Genomic DNA, 6,974 nt, shown 5'->3' with positions numbered 1-6,974 from the left:
CTTAACGTAGTTCTCGGGGATATTCAGCGTGACAAGGCTGACCCTTTGAATTACAGGCACAACAGAAACAGGAAGTAAGAGTGAGAGAAAGTTGTGGTGAGTACAGCAGGGTTCGCCATCATCCCCTGCCGGAGCCTCGTGGAGCTTCAGGTGCTTTCGCTCAATAAACACACACACCGCCCGGTCTGGGAATCGAAACCGTGATCCTATGACCGCGAATCCGCTACCCTAACCACTGAGCCATTGTGCCTCCACTAATAATAATACTAACATCAACAAAAAAAAAAAGAATACCTTATGAATGAGAACAGAGTACCCATTAGTCAACTAAAGGGTTGGGTTTGAAATTCCACCAGAACACCTGATGAAGGCCGGGGAGTACACCAGCTGAAACGTTGTGGTAAAAACAAACAAGGTGATGTCACCTATTTGTCCATTGTAAATATTTTACAAAATATTTTAACAGTTATTTTATACAATTTCTAATATTTAATTATGAAAATATAAGAGGATCTTTTTTAAAAACATTCAATGTGTATAAGGGTCCAGAGAAGTAAAATAGGAACCAAACGGGGTCCATCATAGGGGGGGGGGGGGAATGGCTGACAGCCACTGATATGTATGCAGCATTTGTTTTTGGCTGTTTTATTTATTTATTTATTTATTTATTTATTGTAACCACAATGCACAAGGTTTGCAAAGAGAAAACCATCAAAGAAGCTGTTTATATTTGGCATGTAAATAGGTACCGGTGGATATTTGGTATGAAGCAGGTATCAGCATGACTCACAGATGATACTAGGTACAAACGGTTAGAGACAAATAAAGGGCTGCTACCATCAATGAAGGAATGGATGATGCTAGACGTGACGAAAGGGGGCAGGGCGCTGATGCTTAGGAGGTTGTGATATGATATCTGGTAAGCAAGATATGTTAGGAATGATGAAAGAGAAAGAGGAAATGGTTGAGTGAGGGGATTCTAAGTGATGGCAGTGGAGATGTAGAGCTGACTGGAAGAGAGGTTATTGTAGAAGTAATAGAAGAGATCAGGGTTTCAAATGTGTTCATGAATCTTTGCCAAACAAACTTCTTTTGGATAAGGAAACATTTTCAGTGACACAATTCACTGGAAAACATGAAGAGTTTCATCCATATTCAAAAAGTTGCCATAAATTTACTTGATGTTGGCATAATTGAGGCATTTTTTAAAGAGTTCTTATGAAATTCACAGACAATCTGAAGAATTTCAGGGAAGTATTTCATGCCACATATGAAAGAGTCAACTATGAAAGCATTCCTTATCCATGTCTGTTGTCATTTGCCAAGAAAGTTCTTCACAGCATTCAGCAATTTTATTGAGGTTTCTCTTTTTCAGGGGCTGGAGAATATAAGAATGGAACTTTTATCAATCAAATATCGTTTTAACAAAACAGGAAATAAAATACAAACAATTTTAAACAACAAAATATGTCTTCAGACAGTTATGAACGTTGACATTTGAAAAATAAATGTAAAATATTCTATGTAACAAATACACACACACGCACAAACACACACATATCTGGATATGTACATATATATATATCATCATCATCTTTTAACGTCCGCTTTCCATGCTGGCATGGGTTGGACGGTTTTACTGAGGGCTGCACCAGTCTCAAATCTGATCTGGCAAAGTTTCTACAGCTGGATGCCCTTCCTAATGTCAACCATTCCGAGGGTGTTGTGGGTGCTTTTACGTGCCACCGGCACGAGGGCCAGTCAGGCAGTACTGGTATCGGTCACGCTCAAACGGTGCATTTTATGTGCCACCTGCACAGGAGCCAGTTCAGTGGCACTGGCAACTACCACGCTCGAATGGAGCTTTTTTTCCATGCCACCGGCACAGGAGCCAGTCAGTGGCCCTGGCAATGGTCATGCTTGAATGGTGCTTCTAACGTTCCACTGACACGGGTGCCAATCAGGCGGTACTGTCATCGGCCACAACAGTGATTTCACTTACCTCAACAGGTCTTCGCAAGCATATGCTTTATTTCTTTGTGGTTCGCCATGTGGTCCAGTGGTGGCCACCCAACCTAAAGCATACCAAACTTTCCTGAAGATAATAAATACAGATTGTGTAGGGTGGCCCAAGAGTCACAAAGGTGATAATAATTCATTTATATTCTGTTTTAAATTCATGGTGCCTTAGCACCACATACAATTCATAGATGATGCTTACAGCCATTGGAATGAGGGGAAAAGAGTGAAGGGTGGCCATGCACAGGGTGAGAGAGGCAGCAGGAAGGGCCTCTCGGTAAGTATGGAGCAAGAGAGAGGAGTTAAGGTTGAAAAACAAGGAGATGATGGACAGTGATTCGGCCACCTCTACTGACCGACCAATATTGGGTACCATTTGATGACAGCAATTCCACCCAGCCAAAGCTTCAATCACTTTGGTGATTGGAAAAGAAGCATCTTCTGGGTGTTATCAATAACATAGGAAATATGTTTGTTAGGGGTGGAAACATCACGTTTTCTAAATTACAAAAACCAAAAAAAATAATTAAAGCAAATTTATGCGAATTTCAGAGCCATTTGTGACTTTTGGGTTACCCTGTACATGTGTGAAAGTAAATACCTTACTTTATATTGTTGTTGCTGTAGCTGTTGTTGTTAATGTTCTTTTTAGTGTTGATGCCTTTACTATGCTACACATCTTGTTGGTTATTCTTTTCCTTTGGTCTTTCTTGTCTTCAAAACAGCCATTAAAAATTGGTCAATTTTCTTATTCTGCAGCAGAAATTCTTGTGTTTTCATTGTCAAATCCTCTCTTTTGCTACTTGTTTTGTTATTTACAAATCTTCTTCTTTGGGTGCCATGTCCAGAATGTTGGACAGAGGGCAATCATGTCCTGCCATAATTCTCTATTCTTTGTTTTCAGTAATGGTGCCACTTCCTGATGTTTGATACTTCTTTCTTCCAAACCAGTTCATTAAACTTGACACCCGGATCTCCCTTCTCCATCATCTGCTTCTTTTCCCTTCAACCAGTTTCTTATTTACCACATTTTCTCTGTCCATGCTGTCCTTAATATTCTCCTTAAAATAATCAAGGTATTTCACAGGTGTGCATGAAGGGAAAGAGATTGGATCCAAGACAATGTGTCGTAAACAATGAAGTTTTCTATTTGTTTTTTTTTTCCAAAAAAATTAATTATAATTCTTTCATTTTCAGATTTACTCTGTCAAACGTAAGTTTTATTTATTAAATTTTGAATTAATCATGGATTATCTTGTAACTTCAAGATTTCAATGATTTGTTTTATTTTTAGAATGACATTGTAGAGTAGGTGCGAGAAGCCAGATCTAGCAGGTTTGAATACAAAACAAACATTTGTGCCAGATATGGCAAGGTTAAATGTTAAAAAATTAAAACAACCTTCTTTGTTTTCTTTTGTTATTTTTCTTTTCTTTTCTTTTGTTTTTTAATTTTCCATGCAGTTGTAATTTTATATTTTCTTTTTTAATTTATTTTATCTCCAGTGTCAACATGAAATCAGAAAGATTTGAGAATTCCAAATGAAAATGGTGACACACTTGATGTTGCGATTGTCGTTGTGGTGATGTCTTAAATCTTATATGATAACAGTTCCTCACACTTAGACCTATGTCAGTTCTGATTCTACAGTTCTATGATCAAAAGCATTCCAGCCATGACCATCATGACTTTTTCTGGACATGAAGTAAACCAACAGCAACATTATCACATATGTACATTTTCCAAAAATATAATTGGGTGTGACATGATGAAAATTTGGCTGCTATTACTAGTAGGTCGAGCATTTATTTAGATGAACTGATTGGATGTGTTGTTTAACGCCAGGTCAACCCTAACTTGTATTTTGGCATAAATAAAAAATTTTTTTTTTAAATAGTTTTACTTTTTTATCCGTGACTAATGGGGTTAAATCTAGTATTTGTCCTACTGGTGTCTTTCCTTGAACCACTAAGTTATTGGGATGTAAATGAACCAACACCAGTTGTCAAAGGGTAGGAGGATAAACACAACCATAAGATACATATACAAATATATATATACATGTATGTATGAACAGTATGTAGAATGGGCTTTCACCAACCAAATTCACTCCCAGGGCATTGGTCAGCCCAGGGCATTGGTCAGCCCAGGGCTAAAAGCAGGAGACACTTGTCCAAGGTGTCACACAGCAGGACTGAACTCAATGCCATGTGATTGCAAACAAGCTACTTAACCACACAATGAGTTGAAGACAAAGAGTAAATACCCTCACTATATTACAAAGTAACCCGATAAGCATTTTGTAGCCATACACCCTAGATATGTAGATCATATTCTGTGAGTAAGACTGCTTTTAACATCTTACAAATTGGGGAGACAAAAATCATAACTTGATAAACGATACAGGTTCAACACCAAATGACTCAGCACTGTTGAGTCTTGCTGTACAAGTGACCCATTGTACCAGTAATTTGCTGTACGATCCAAGAAGCATGCAAATTTTTTGTCTTGAAGTATGAGCACACAAATCATCCCACCTTTAAGGTAATTCAGTTTACATATTGTTTTGCATTCTCTTTTCTTTTTCTTTTTATAATTGTCATTTTACTTCTGTCTACACCTTTTCTGTTTTAAAACCCATTAAAAGTTATTTTTGAGTGGTTTTTTTTTGGAGGGGGGGGGGCTGGAATGATTAATTATATTTTAGTTAATTTCAAAGGGAAATTTGATTTGTAAAACAAGTGAATTGTAAGACGAGCTCGGTCATAGAATGAATGAAACTCGTACTGTGACGTATCACTGTACTTCTATTAGGCTATACAAATTACAAGCAAGAACTTGAAATTCTTGTAAGCAAGCTGACCTATTTAGTGGATATCCCACCAGGTGGCAGTGAGTACAGCTGTGCTTTTTTAAGTCTTTTCATACAACACTTGTGCAAGTGATATCTCTTGATTTTGTGACCTCCTTGGCTTATTTTACTTAAATTTCATCCCGGGTACGGTTTCTAAGAGAGATGTGAGTCTCACTGATGTCTTAAAGTGAAAGTTAAATTCACAGTTTCGTTTTGTCTGGGAAATGAAAACAAGCATGTATAAAATGGTATTTGATAGGAATTATATCATTTTGCATTTATTTTTGTCTGTACATTTTCTGATGACAAAGGAAAAAACACCAGGAGAAAAAAGAGAGAAATTCCAATTTATTCCTGACAGTTATTTTGAATGACCATTAGAAAAACAATGGAATATGGTAAGAGTACCAGTGTAATTCAAGAATAATAGAATGGTTTTGATAATGTCAAATTCATGGAATGGAATTTGTCAAGTAGCTTCATAATGGAACAGGCTCAATTGTTCCATAAAGAACTTAAATTGGAACATAATTTGTAACTTAAAGGGCATGGATAGGTGGCCATCACTGTTCGGCTAGAGGTAGCGCTGCCAAATTACAGCAACATTCGTTCTAAACCAGGACTGCCATATTATATTGGTAAAAGTATAACCATACTTTTACCAATATAATATGGCTGAATATCTCTCGTTGTGAGATTCAAAAATAGTAATTTTCTAAATTGAACACATTCTAATTTATTTTGGTTTGGCACATTTAGTAATATTCAATATAATTTGGTCCAATTTATCATATGTATTATGGTACTCCCCAGTTATAGACAACTATTAGTTTTTTTAATCCTAAAGCATTAGTTGCTAGACCATTAAACAATGGGAATAATACATTTCTAAATCTCTGAGAGAGATTTATACAGTTGTAACACGATAAAATGGTGGTATGTTGTCAACTTAATGTGACAGTCCCATGAAAGGCAAAAATACTACTGCTATTTAAGACACAGGAAATGTGTCATGGTTGACAGGAAGCGGTGCTTCCTAGGGCTAAATAGCAGTAGTATTATTCCCTTTCATGGTACTATCAGTTGACAACATACCATCACTTTATCATTAAACAATGAACCATGTGCCATGACAATTGCTTCTGACAGACTCTTATACGGGAGATGCTTGAAGATTCTACCCCCACAATTTCACCAGGAATGGACGAACGGATAACCATCCAATTCTTTTCTCTTTTCCTTCCCCATGAGGTAGTGATAGCTATTCCAAAAGTCCACTGATTAACAATGACACCTATTTCATTTAAGTAATGGTTAATTTACTAATCCTGCTGTAAATATAAAAATTAACAGTCTATAATTGGAAAGCCCTCTTATTATTTAAATCTCAGATTTAGAGTTAATGGTTAAGGGACAGAATGACCATGGTTGGAAAGCTAGAATTGTTTCCGAAATTTCTTTGCACAAATGACTCATATTTTTAGAGAATGTTTCAAACCGAAATAAATTGAAGTATCATCTAAGTTTTTGAAAAATATTTTTTTTAAATTCTGTTTCAGACGATAAATTTCGAGATATCCATATCAATATATTCTTTTCTACTCTAGGCATACGGCTCGAAATTATTTGGGGAGGGAGTCAGTCGATTAGATCGGATGGTGTGCGCATTCTTTACCTCCGCCTAATAACCTCCTGGATCAATAGTAAATAGAATCGGTGTTTCTTGTTACTTTCTAATTTGACAGTTCCAATAATTTATTAGATTCGTTAAAACGATGTCAAAAAAACACAATAAATAATAATAAAAACAAAGTTCAAGAAAAACAGTTGTAATTTATACCAACGAAAAACATTAAGTTTACGAATTCGGAAAATGCAGATGTTAAAGGGGATTCGAGCAAAAAGCTCTTCGTCTGATTAAATATCTTAATTTAACAACAGAAATTAAAGTGATGGTTAACTGGTGGAAATGAGATTTAGATTAATCCTTAAACGACGCGAAATGGTTGCAATGAATGTGTGCCAATCGGACAAAAGCCAAAATTTTTTTTTTTTTCTTGAGGGTAATTTTTAGGTACTAGTCACTAGTAACTAGTGGGAT

At 36.3% G+C, this 6,974-nt stretch overlaps 1 long non-coding RNA gene across 1 annotated transcript; it reads right to left on the bottom strand.

The window, feature by feature from the left end:
• Positions 1-6: 6 nt before the first annotated feature.
• LOC128249040 (uncharacterized) lies at positions 7-6,968 on the bottom strand. The gene is made up of 3 exons (XR_008265141.1): positions 2,626-6,968; positions 2,003-2,095; positions 7-1,378 (listed from the first exon to the last, which is right to left on the bottom strand). It is a non-coding gene; the product is annotated as an uncharacterized LOC128249040 (long non-coding RNA).
• Between the last annotated feature and the right edge of the window lie 6 nt (positions 6,969-6,974).

The sequence above is a fragment of the Octopus bimaculoides genome, chromosome 11 (genome assembly GCF_001194135.2).
Source record: "Octopus bimaculoides isolate UCB-OBI-ISO-001 chromosome 11, ASM119413v2, whole genome shotgun sequence".
Taxonomy (NCBI): Eukaryota; Metazoa; Mollusca; class Cephalopoda; order Octopoda; family Octopodidae; genus Octopus; species Octopus bimaculoides.
This window is presented reverse-complemented; position numbering and strand designations above follow the sequence as displayed.